This window comes from Cavia porcellus, unplaced genomic scaffold (genome assembly GCF_034190915.1).
Source record: "Cavia porcellus strain 051 isolate PalLab524CR breed Dunkin Hartley unplaced genomic scaffold, mCavPor4.1 scaffold_1, whole genome shotgun sequence".
Classification (NCBI taxonomy): domain Eukaryota; kingdom Metazoa; phylum Chordata; class Mammalia; order Rodentia; family Caviidae; genus Cavia; species Cavia porcellus.
The window spans coordinates 215,621,089-215,633,611 of record NW_026947484.1 but is presented as its reverse complement, the minus strand read 5'-3'; the positions used below and the strand labels follow the sequence as shown (position 1 = coordinate 215,633,611).

General features: G+C 47.4%; 1 long non-coding RNA gene across 1 annotated transcript in view; it reads right to left on the bottom strand.

Moving 5' to 3' along the window:
• Positions 1-5,526: 5,526 nt before the first annotated feature.
• LOC134471208 (uncharacterized) overlaps positions 5,527-12,523 on the bottom strand; it is a 32,318-nt gene continuing 25,321 nt past the window's right edge. The window contains exons 2-3 of the long non-coding RNA XR_010040519.1: positions 8,920-8,993; positions 5,527-6,565 (exon numbers count right to left, since the gene is read on the bottom strand). This is a non-coding gene — a long non-coding RNA (uncharacterized LOC134471208). The remainder of the gene's footprint in view (positions 6,566-8,919; positions 8,994-12,523) is intronic.

The window sequence follows — 12,523 nt, the reverse complement described above, 5'->3', positions numbered from 1 at the left end:
AACTCAGCTGCTTAAAAGAGCAGTAAATGGGTACCTCACACTATTTCTGGGGTCTGGAATTCTGGAGTGGCTTAGCTGATAGTTCTGTTCAGGGTCTTCCAGGAAGGTACAACTAATAAGTCAGCCAGGGTGGCATCGCTGAAGGCTCTGCTGTGGCTCAAGGGTTGGGTTCCAAGATGGCGCACACACATGCCTACCATGGCAGGAAGTCTCTGTTCCTGGCCCCTTGGGCTTTTCCACAGGACCACTTGAGCAACTCTGTGATGTGGCACCTGGCTTTCCTCTGAGCTAGTGATCTAAGAATGTAAAGAAAATGCTACAGTGTCTTTTATTATGACCTAGCCTTGGACATTCTTCAAGGCCACTTCCATGGTAGCTTGTTGTTTGAAGAGGGTAACCTCATTCAGTGTGGGAAAGGATGGTACAAAGGCAAGAATCCAGTAAACATGGATCATTGAGGGGCAATTTGGAGCCTGGCCATCACATCAGAAAAGGGATGCTCATGAGAAATGAAAAAAAAAATTCAGTTCCAGGAAATGACAGTCTCAGGGGCTGGTGTCCAGGAATCCATGGGGACAGGTGTCTCCACCCTTTGGAGCACAGACGTGACTCTGACAGTTTACCTCATGGCCCTGGGTGCTCCTGCCTGGATCTGTTGTCCTCATCACTGGCCAGCAACAGATTTGCAAATAATTACGTAGAATTATGTTTGATGGGAATATGAGGCATCATTACCAGCTGGGCCACAGCCAACATGCAGAGAGAACTCTGTCATTGTGGGTTTCAGTAGGAAAGACAGGAATGTGACCCTGATGCACGATGGCCTCTATGCAGGGCTTTCAGAAGGAAGAACACTCTCCTAAGGGGCACGGGAAGGAGAGCAAAGATGGATAACAGATCCATCTAGCCTTCTAGCCATCCATCCATCCATCCATCCATCCATCCATCCGCCCTTTCCTTTTCCAAGTAGTAACTGAGTGCCGTGTGTGTGTGTGTGTGTGTGTGTGTGTGTGTGTGTGTGTGTTTAGTTATTTTCTCATTGCTGAGACAAAATACCCTATACCCAAAGTGAAAGGAGAAAAGGTTTATTTAGCTCACAGTTTGTGGAGGTTTCAGTCTATACTCAGCTGACTCCAAGGCGGGGCGGGGGGCATGGCAGAGGGGCATCACAGAGGAGAAACAGTTTGTGGCAAAGCAGTGCAGGCAGAAGGGAGGAAAGTACCAAACCAGCAAGCAGTGAAACAATAGAAGCTGTGAAAACCAAGTCTGCCTTTATATTTCATTCAGGTCACCTGCCCTTTGGGCAGTGCCACCCACGCCACTAAGGGTAGGGCACTCTTAATCCTAGCATCACACCCCTAATCCTAGCATTACACCCTAGATCCAGCCACCTCCCAAAAGCCCCCACCTATGACTGCATAAGGCTTCGTGGAGAGGGGGGCATCTAGCTGCAAGTCATAGCAGTGTGCCAACTTGGATTAGCAAGAATAGAAATTAATGCAAAATGTGTTGGGGTACCGATGGCCTATGTTGCAATGCCACTCATTGCATGTGCAAAGGGAAGCCCACTTTCTTGCTCTTGGTGAGGAGGTGGGACATTGTTTGCAAAGTAGGGTACTGTGGGAAGGGAAGAAAGCATGAATAGCTACCTGCCAGGTCAGGTTCATTGCTACAGTCATGGTGTGCTGCAAGTGGGAGCCATGCTCTTGTCCCACTGAGGAAGCTGGGAAGGGAGATCCTTGGCTCCTGTAATCTCATCACACCACCCACTTCTGCTCCTGGATCACTTGGAAAGTGGCCCCATCTCGGCATCTGGATAGCCAGTGCTGTAACAGCCCCACTGTACTGTCAGGAAAGAGCTGGAACTAAATAAATCCTAGCTCTCTAGCCAGACCATGAAAGACATGTAGTTGTCTCCTTCTGTCCCCTTACCTGGCAGAGGGTTTCTTCACGGGCACCTCCTCTGACTTCTCTCTCTGGTGGGCTGCTGCCTTCCCAAGAGCACAGCCCTCCATCTTAGCACAGGGGCTGAAGTGGTCTTCAGGCGTGGGTGCTGTGACAAGTTTGGAGCTTACCTGATGAAAACAGGAATTGTAGCCTTTGCACTGGGGCCCATTTGTTCCAGGTATACCTCAGTTACTGTGCTATGTGCAATCTCATTTTTATGTCTCTAAAAGCTGCCTCTCACTGTCATGCAAAAAAAAACCTGTACAAGCATGAACAAAGACAAGGGAGACAGGAAGGAGGAGGCCATTGGGATCCCCCAGAAAAGAGGTGCTGGATGACACACAGGTAATTAGAATCTGTAGGTAAAGATGAGGACACCGGGTAGAGAAGGACAGAGGTGAGAGAGGACTCTCAGGTTCCGGGCCTGAACAGCTGGGAAGATGAATGCGCCATTCCCATACAGGAAGAGGGGAGAAGCACATTCTGGCCTGGGAGGGGGAATCAAGAGTTTAGCTGCAGAGAAGTTAAGTTGAAGGTGTCCAGCAGACAGTCCACCATCAGCATTCCTTCCCTTCCTTTTGGAAACAGGACCCTCCTTTTCCTTTGGGGCTCTGTCCATCCTCCACTGCAAAGGTTCTGATTGGGTTGTCAGTTAAATGGCCTCACTTCCCACAGCACACAGTGAGCATGATTCAGACTGGACCGTTGAAGACCCACTCAGCGGACTCTGTAGAATTGCAGGGTCATACGACAATTTTATGTTTAACTTCTTAAGAAACAGCCTGAATGTTTTTTTTAAAAATAGTTGCACCACCTTATATCACCTCCAACAATATATGAGGGTATTATAATCCCTTTTCCAGTCGTCCTCACAATCCAAATAATTGTAATCCCATTGAGATGTTATTGGAATCCCAGCAAGTTAATTCCAATCTACCATCTCCAATGCAACCCACGGTGAGAGTAAAGACACCAGACATATTCAAAATTAAAGGAAGCCAAGGAGTCCTAAACCCAATCCCCATGAGGATGTGCGGACAAAGGCCCTGATCCTAGGTCTCTCCCAGGATTTATGATGTTGTGAAGAAGGGGGTGGCTCAGGGATGCGTGACAGTGAGGATGGCGGGAGCTACGTGAGTAACCTGAGCTGGCTGGCCAGGTAGGGAGAAAAGCATCTCTGAAAAATGCAGGGATAATGACAAGCAGAAGGATCAATCTGTGTAATTCAATTAAGGCAGCAGTGAATTGTTTTTGGAGGCTGTTGCTTCACTTTCTGATGCACAAAGTTTTATGCCCTGGAGACCTGTAGCCTCCCTACCTCAAGGTTCATACCCAGCTGCCATTCCTGGAGCTGACCGGCTCTACCATCCGGCTGTGCCCATATCTTTTACAGAGTACTTTTGCGAGAAAACAGGGAACTCTCTGATGGCTTTAGAGATTAGATAACAGTACCAGGCTAGCCTTATTTGTAATACTTACAGCCAATTGAAGAGAGAAGGAAATACCATAGTCAGCTCTGTACATATCAGTATAAGGAAATAAGCCTTGATATAATCAAAGTCTCAGCAGTTGTTCTGCATTCAAGGAGAGTCACTCAAACTGTCTCCTACATGAGAGTTCCAAATTTTCTGGATTCCCTTCAACACTTGTTATAATTTGCTTTTTTATTAGAGCCATCCTGAGCATGTGGAATGGTATCTCACTGTGATAAGGCTTTTCAGGGAAATGTCTTTTCAAATTCCTTTGCACATTTTCAGAGTTGGATTATTCATCTTCATAATTATTACTGAATTCTAAAAGTTCTTTATATATTCTGGGTGAAATCCTTTATCAGACACAGATTTGCAAATATTTTCTTCCATTTCACTTTCCTGATGCTGTTCTTTGAAACACAAAAATTGGGGCTGGGGATTTAGCTCAGCGGCATAAGCACCTGCCTTGCAAGCAGGCAGTCATGAGTTTGATCCCTGGTACCGATAAAAACGAAAAAGACAAAAAAAAAAAAAAAAAAAAGAAAGATAACAAAAATTTGTTATCTTGATGAAACCCAATTTAAATAGTTTTTGCTTGCATTTTTGGTATAACTCTGCAAAATAACTGTATAGCATAAGGTCATAAAGCTTTATATTTTTAGTTCTTAGTTTGGATCTATCATTATTTTGAGTTAATTTTTTATGCAATATGAGTGCTTGTAACCTTCTAATATGAATTTCCAGTTGTCCCAGCACTATTTACTAAAAAGAATATTTTGTTCCTTATCAAACTGTATTGGCACCTTTGTTGAAAATCAGTTAATCATATATACAAAGGCTTATTCCTAGACTCTCAATTTTATTACACTGATCTATAAGATTTTGTTGATGATAGTACCACATTAGCATTATAGCTTTGTAGTTTGTTTCAAAAATTGGGTGTGTGAGTCTTCTTACTTTAATCTTTTTGTTTTTCATGGCCTTTTCTAGGTCTTTGGCAATTCCACATGAATTTTAAGGTTAATTTTCAACTTATACCAAAAAAAAAGGCAGGTAGATTTTAATAGGAGCTGCATTGAATCTGTGATCATCTTCAGGAGCACAGCCATTTAAACAATATTAAATCTTCTGATCCGTGAACACAGGCATCTTTCCATTTACTCTGGTCTGTAATTTCTTTTAATAATGTTTTATAGTTTTCAGTATGCAAATCTTCAACTTCTTTTGTTAAATTTACTCCAAGCTTTGTTATTTTCATTACGATTGCAAATAGGCTTTGCTTTTAAATTCAATTTTTGAACTGTTATAGTAAATTTTTTAGGGAAATTAGTTAACAAAAGCCCACAAGCCTGGCCTGTATAACTCTAGGATTGCTCAAATCTTAAAAAGAAATCCTGAGACACCAAACATGCCCTGCATGTTTGGAAGTAGCTGTGAAAACTTGACTCTCACCAACCTGTAAGATGTTCTCCAGCATCCTCTCCAGCTGTGACCCTGCAGGACAAAACACAAGCAAGAATGTCTTTGATCCAGGGGCCACAGGGAAATGGGCAAAGGACATGTCTCTGAGTAGTCAGCTTCAAGACAGTCCCCTGAGAGGCAGCGTCTTTGGAATTCTTGCCCAGTGAGATCTGCTGATTGCTATTTGCCTACTATCTGCTTTCCATTCCAAGTGGTGCTTTAACTGTGGTTAACCAGTTCTTTCTTCTTATTGTATATTATACATGTGTTGGTGGCTGGTGGAGGGGCAAACAGATGACTTGTCTTTCAGTTCATATGTCACTGAACCAATATCAGAACTTCATATAAAGATTAGGTAAGTGCCACGAGGGCCTGGACTTTGAGCTGGTTGCAGTAATGGATAAGGTCTTGTGGGCTTTGAAATTGGGGGAAAGGATTAGCAAGTTTCACATTAAAGAAGAGAGTAAACATTTACTTAGGTGACCAAAGGCACAGATTGTGACAAAGATCATGAGTTTTTTTTCCAATATTCATTCTCCTCTGCTTTGACAGTGGTAGAATATTTAACTGGACACACTGATACCCAGACTCTGCTTCCTGATTTTCCTCATGACTAGGTATCTCTTATGACCAATCTCTGAGTGGACATGGTACATGCAACTTCAGACCAGGCCTGAATGGGCACATCTTCTTCCTCTTTTCCCTTTCCTTCTGGCTGAATAGAAGTGTTGGCACTTTCCAGAGCACCTGCCTTGGAGGAAGCTCACGTGAAAGATGGCAGAGCGACACAGAAAAGAAGCTAACACAGTACCCCGCTTTCTTAGACACGGTCCGCCGTGGTTAACCTTCGTGGCTGGTACACTGGTTTGAGGTTCTTTGTTAGAACATGCCGACTCCCATTTCACCTAGCAAGAGCGTGCTTTTCTCTAAGGTGGGGGAATCTACATCATGTTTATGTGCTGGTGGAAATGATCCTCTAAGAGGGAGAGAGTGAGGGGACCACCAAGGAGCAGAGTCCTTGACAGGATGAAAAGAAATGGGACCCAGAGAACAAGTGATGGAGTTTTTCTTCAAGTGTAAGAATTGGGATGCTTCTTCCATTGTACAAGGAATAATAAGACAAGATCTGTGCAAGTTCAGGGAGATTCTAGATTCTGTGGTGGGGTGAAGAGGGGTATTTGAATACTGTATTTGCATGAGATCATTGTAATGACACTTCATGGATGCCCCCATCCTTGGTTCCCTGATATTCTCATCATTGGTCCATGCATGGTTTATGTTATTTCATGATTTGTTTTTAACGTCACAGTGAGTACCTGCAAAATCACCACCTCAACAAGTGCCTCGACAATGACTTACATCTCCCCAGTGTTCCCTCTCACGCCCTTCCTCTGTCTCAAGGTACAACCTTCCCCTGTGTACAACCTTCCCCTGCTCTCTTTCCACCTAGTTTTATTGCATCTCTACATATTTCCAAAAATATATCAATGTATGTTTATATTAGTTGTTTTAACCTCTTTAAAAAGGTATCATTTTCCATGTAGTCTTTTAGGGCTTATATTTTTGCTTACTTGTGTGTTTCTAAGATTCACCCATATTGCTAAAGTTCATTTGTTTTACCTTCTGTCCAGTAGTCCTTTGTGTGAATGGACCACTTTCTTCATGCAGAAGAAATGGACTTTTAGCTGGAAAAGGAGAGAAGTAAAGGTCAGCAGAAGCTGATGGACAGAGAGGCGAATTAATCATTGGGCTGGAGGCTCTCAGGAGACCCTTGGACCATGGAATAGAAAGATTTGGAGGTGGTAGATAACTAGTAGGAGATAAGAATTTCTGGTTTCAGAAACAGAGAGGCTTTGGATCATCATAAATTCTTCAGGGGTAGATGTGGCAATGGATATAGATAATGCCAGGATGCTCGGACATGAGAGTGAAGGAAGCAGGTGGATACAGATCACTGCATTTGTCTTGGACACTGGCAGAAGGTGGGATGGAGAAAAAGAAAATGGAACAGGAGCAGGTGAGTTCGTTGGTGAGGGGGCAAGGCTGAGAGGCCCGCAGATGACAGAGACAAAGAGCCAGGGGCAAAGCAGGAAGCAGAAATGTCATTGGGAGGGGGTTTATGAGAGCATGGGAGTAACAGGCTGGAAATGACAGCGACAGATAAACACAGAACTTCCACCTTTCATCCCTGATGTGTGGAGGACGTAAGACCAAGTCATGGTCCCCATGAGAGGGCTGCATGGAGGTTGCAACTCCAGGTGTGGAGGAGGAAGACACACCCCAGGAAGAGGTCAGAGATGCAGGGGGAAAGTATGGACTATGGTCCAAGAGCCCCAGGGAACCTTTTATGATAAGTGCAAGGGTACCAGCCAACAAGCCACACAGCATGTCGGGAGTTGGCTGAGGCAGGAGGGAGGTGTCCCAGGACTCACGAATGGTCAGCTGTGTCCTGTTTCACAAGGTAGGGGCAGCTGCATGTTTCTCACAGTGGTGTGGCTGTGGAAGGTCAGTCTTTGTCATCTTGCCTCCATGCCACTGTGTCACTAACCCTGTTTGTTTCTCAGGCTTGACCTACTTCATGGGAAGGAAAGCAAACAAATCTTCCTTGGGGAAAGCAAACTGTTCCTCCACTGAGTCCAAGGTTGGTGTCAGAGGAAACTGGGGCAGAGGATCATCTTGTTTAACAATGGGGAGACCTCTCATGTTGGCTTCTGTTCTGCTATCTCCCACTGGCTAATCCAAATCGCTCTCTGAAGAGTCTTCTCATCCCACCCTGAGGAGAGAGGCGCCATCTTGCTTCCTGGGGCATCTCCATCTAAGGGAGGAGGTTTGGAGGAAAAGAAGGAATAAAACCAGCCCCTTGGGAACCAAGGAAAGCTCTGAAAGAGAAATAAACTTGGCTGCTACTGTTCTTAAACATAATCAGCATAAAAAGAAAGGAAGAGCCCAGCCCAACCCCAGCCTATGTCTTTGTGATCTGAGGCCATATTTCCCTTGGGATTTCCCCAAATGGGCTCGACTTGATTATGCGTCTGTAATGTAAAAAAGCTTGGAATGAGGGTGCCGGTGAGGGACCCGCAGATGCACCACCATTCAGTTCTTTTCTATGCCTCATGTCCTGTACTAACTTAGAACATGACACACCCATTCCCTTTCCCTATCCAGGGACCCAGGACCCACCAACACGTTGCTTTCATGGTCTCCTGCCCTTTGTTTTTGAAGATCTGGGTGGGACCCAGGGATGGAGCATTCCAGGTGCAGGACAAGAGGCAGTTAGAAGCAATATCCCCCAAGTTCTCAGCTTTTGGCAACTATGTGCCACATAGGGGGAAGTGCTGTCTGCTGGGTTAGCCCTTACACTAAAAAAGAGGACACAGCTGCCATCCTCACAGAAGATATTTCTCCATGACTCCAGCATCCAGTGGTCTCCAGTCTGATGAGGGAGTCATGGCTTCCATTCTATAGGAACTCCTGACCTGAGGCAAAGACTGGTCCATACAGGGACCAGTACAGGGAATATACAGGGAAGTAAGATAGACAGGGAAAATGGAAATAAAACTTGGTGAGGGAGCGCTGATCTGGCAGAGGTCACACTGCAAACAGTGGCTAGTCACAAGCAGAATTTTCAGGGTTTGGGTGGAGGAGGTATTCGAGGGCAGAGAACAAGTTTGTTCATCATGCAAAAGACTGTTTTCTAGACTACAGCAACAGGTGTCAAAAGAAGGTCCCAAGAAGAATTTCTTAGGGTGTAGAAATATTATAACAAAGACTCAAAGTAAGAGTAGTTCTTTCCTTTTGCATAACAGTCCAACATAAATAGTTAGAGGCCAAAGCAGCATTTGGGAATCTGTCTTCTTCTAACGTGCTGCAGTGCTGTCCTTGTGCTCTTGTAAATTGAGTGACCATCACACAGGATTCTACCCCATATCAAGTGGGGCAAAAGAGGTGGACTCCTTCTCTGTAGGGGAACCCTCAGGAAGTAGCACACATAGCTTTTGCTCACATTCCATTGGCTAGAACAGTTAGTCACGTGGCTAACCTTATTTGAAAGGGAGGCTGGGAAGTGTAGTGTTTCGTGTCAGGCGGACACACATCCAGTAAACGCCTTTTGGTCTGTGGGAGAAAAGAGAAGACTGTTACGGTGCCAATCAGCAATTCTCCTGCTTTAAAAGTGCACATAAGGGGACTGGGGATTTAGCTCAGTGGCATAAGCGCCTGCCTTGCAAGCAGGCAGTTGTGAGTTTGATCCCTGGTACCGATAAAAACGAAAAAGACAAAAAAAAAAAAAAAAAAAAAATGTACGTAAGGATGTTCTTGTTTTTGTCCATCCTGTCCCCTGTCCCCACCACAGGTAACGCAAAGGACTCCCTCTGGGAAAATTAAAGTAAGGCATCCTCCTGAATGTAGTAACTGGCCTAGAACTGGGCACATGGGTTAAGTGGACTCAAGCTGACCTTTCTAGCCAAAGCTGATAGCCGATGTGGCAATTTCCTTTATGATCATGAGAATATGAGGATGCAACCCTGAGCTGACCACAGTTATCTATCTTCCCCGCAGGGAGATAAGGGCTGGGTGGGAGTGCAAAACCCATCTGCAGCAGAAAGGGTGCAGTTAGCCTCTGAGGGATTTGAGGAGAGGTGACCTTGTCCTAGGCCTCCTTGGGGGCTGCTCCACTCCTGCCCTAGCTGGACCATTTCATCAGTAGCGCCTTCTCACCAAACTGATTTTAGTTGAGTTTGGGTCACTTATAGCCCAGTCCTGATTAGTGCTTAAGGTGTTTTTATTTCCCTGGGAGGATGAGTGGACCTGCAGGAGAGGGAAGAGGAGAGGAGGCACAGGTGAGATTGAGAACCTAGAACAGCATGTGGCCCCACCATCTGTCTCTTTCTGCTGCCCTTTTGCCCTGCAGCACCTTAAAGTTCCCACAGGGAGCCTGGCAGGCAGCTGGCTGGGCTTCTCAGCTTCCCCACCCAGCCTGCCAGCACCCTCCCTGCGGCCTGCTCCAGCAGGTCCAGCTGTAAGGAGGGAGCCACGGGGCTCTTACAAAGGGCCCATTCTCAGCGGTGCAGCTGTTATCAGGTGGACCTGAACTCTGAATCACCTGCGTCTGGGGCAGCTGCGGGTGAGGCTGCTGCACTCACCTCTGGGCATCCCTTGCCAGGATCTGCGAGTGGGGGGCGGGCACTCAATAGAAGCCCATTGTTTTCTGCCTCCTCAGCGGCGAGGCTCTGGCCCAGGCCTTCCTGAGCCTCTTGTCTGCTGCTGCCACTTACCTTGGCTGCCATGCCTCTAGCACCATCCCACTGCTTTGGAGCACAGCCACATTAACTCCTTGGAAACCAGGGTTGTGGCTGAGGACGACATAACTTGCCAGCGCCTGGGATTTCCTCAAGTGTGGCCAGGAGGCAAGCCAGTCTGCACCCCACTTGCTGAGGCCTCCTGGGGGCTTCTACCAGCAACCAAGCTGTCTTGAGCTTGTGGTGCCACCTGGTGGCCTGCCTTACAACTATCTGGGCGGTGAGGTCACTTACGGAGAAGATTGTTACCCAGTTGGCTTTATCCCACCATGATGCGCTCCATTCAGCTCTTCCCCAGGCTCTCTTTAAAATCCCAAATGACAAATCCCTGCACCTCCCTCCTTCAGCCCCAGTCCTCCAGCTGTTTCCTCACAAGGTGCGGTCCACATGGCGTGTTCTGTCCACTCAACCGGTCTCAGGGACTGAGGTAGGGGCTGGAAGCCAGAAAGATTATTGAATAATAAAGAATAGAGGCTTCAAGTGTCTAACATCCTTGAAGAGCACTTGGGAGCTCCCTTCAGAAAACCCCACCACTTCTCCATACTGCCTCGAAGAAATCTGTGCTCCTCCAGCTTTCAATAAAAAGCAGGCTGAAGGTGTGAGATGTGCACAATTAGCTTTTTCATTCTTATATGGCCATCTTGGAGATGGGTCAGGTCATCTTGGAGATGGTCAGGCACTTAGGACTTGAGCCCTATTCCTACACAGAGCCCTCAAGGTTCTGTTGGCTCCTTGTTGGGGCCCCCAAACTACTGCCCCAAAGCAGTTTTGAAACATAACCCATTGGTAAGTTGGGACAGCTTTCCAGGAGATACTCACAGAAAGATATAAAGAAGCTTGGCAGGACAAGACAGTGAGTGGCTGGCAGGCTGGACATCCTACCTGTTACAGTTCAAATCTAGAGTGTTCCCCTCAGGCTCCTGCATTCAGAGGCGGATTAATCCACTGAAGAGCTCAGAGCTGAATGTGCTGCTAGGAGGTGGCCCTGCTTGGAGGAAGCTGGGGTGTGACCTGGAAGCACGCATCTCTCTCCCAGGCTCCTCCATCTCCTCTGCTTCCTGGATGCATGGTGAGCAGCTCTCAGCCCCCAGGCCTTTCCACCATGGCATTTCTTTGTATCTTGCACCAGCTGACCATAGATTTAAAACATGAGCCAAACTAATCCTCTCCTTTAACTTATGGGTGTCAGCTGCTCTGTCCAGCAGTGAGAACGTGACTGAGACACCACCAAACCGATATTCACTTTCTTGGACATAGCAGAAGCAATTACTGTTTGGAGATGTGAGGGTGCAGGCAGGGAAGAGGATTCGGGTTCACGTCCCCCCACCTCTGAGCATCCTTGATCAGACCAGCAGAAGCTCTGTGAGATGCTGACCACTCCTGAGAGCAGACTGCCCGTATACCAGTCCACTCGTTCGGAATTCCCTGCCCCTCCACTTCAGAGAGCTCATCTGTCCCTCAGAGGAGAGCAGACACGGTCTCCTCTGTTGCCGTGTACCTCCAGGGATGTCAGAGTGCCTGGCAAGCACAGCACCCAGTGCCATCTCATTTACCCATCCTGTGCAGAAATCCCACTGTCTCCATTCCACCTGGTGACGTGGAGGCCAAGGCCGCCTAGCATAACTGCCTGAGAGGGCCCCGGCTCTGAACTCAGGCTTATTGTGTTCCAGTCCACTCTCCCCCAGCCCTGCCAGAGGAAATGGAAAGGAAATGGCATTGAAAGCAGGAAGGTGGAAGCTATGAGAGATATAAGAGGTTAAGGTTCAAACAGGGAGATAAACAAGCTGAGTCAGACCCCACCGGCAGCCAAGAGAAAGGCTGGGCGCCCTGCAGTCCCACAAAGCAGCCTGTGATGGGCAAAGGGGCCCAGCACAGGCTCCCAGAGTGTTGGGGGCTGCAGAATGCAGCCAGCCCAGGGCCCCTTCTCCACTCCAGATATAGTAGTGATGCCCACTGAAAGGACAGGCAGGCTGGGGGTGCCCAAGAGATTTTGCTGGGAGACGCCCTTTTGGCCTAGATTGGGGGCCACAGAAAGCCACATAGGCCAGGAGAAATAGTGATGCTGGATGCCTGGAAGTCTACTCTTCCATCTCTCCAGCACCCAGCCTAGTCCAGCCCATCCCAATCCAGTCCTGTTCCAGGGCCCGGAAGGGTCTGGTGGCTGGTCCTGGTTCCGCCAGCAGAGGGCTCCAGAGCAGAGCACAGGAGCACGGGATGGGGGAGGGGACTCGGCCCGCTCAAGGCTCAGGCGCCATGTGCAGAGGTGCTCATGGCTGCATAGGGTGTCTGTGTTTCTGTACGCCCTCTGGGTGCGTGTGAAGCAAGTGTCTGCATTTGTGGGTTTGT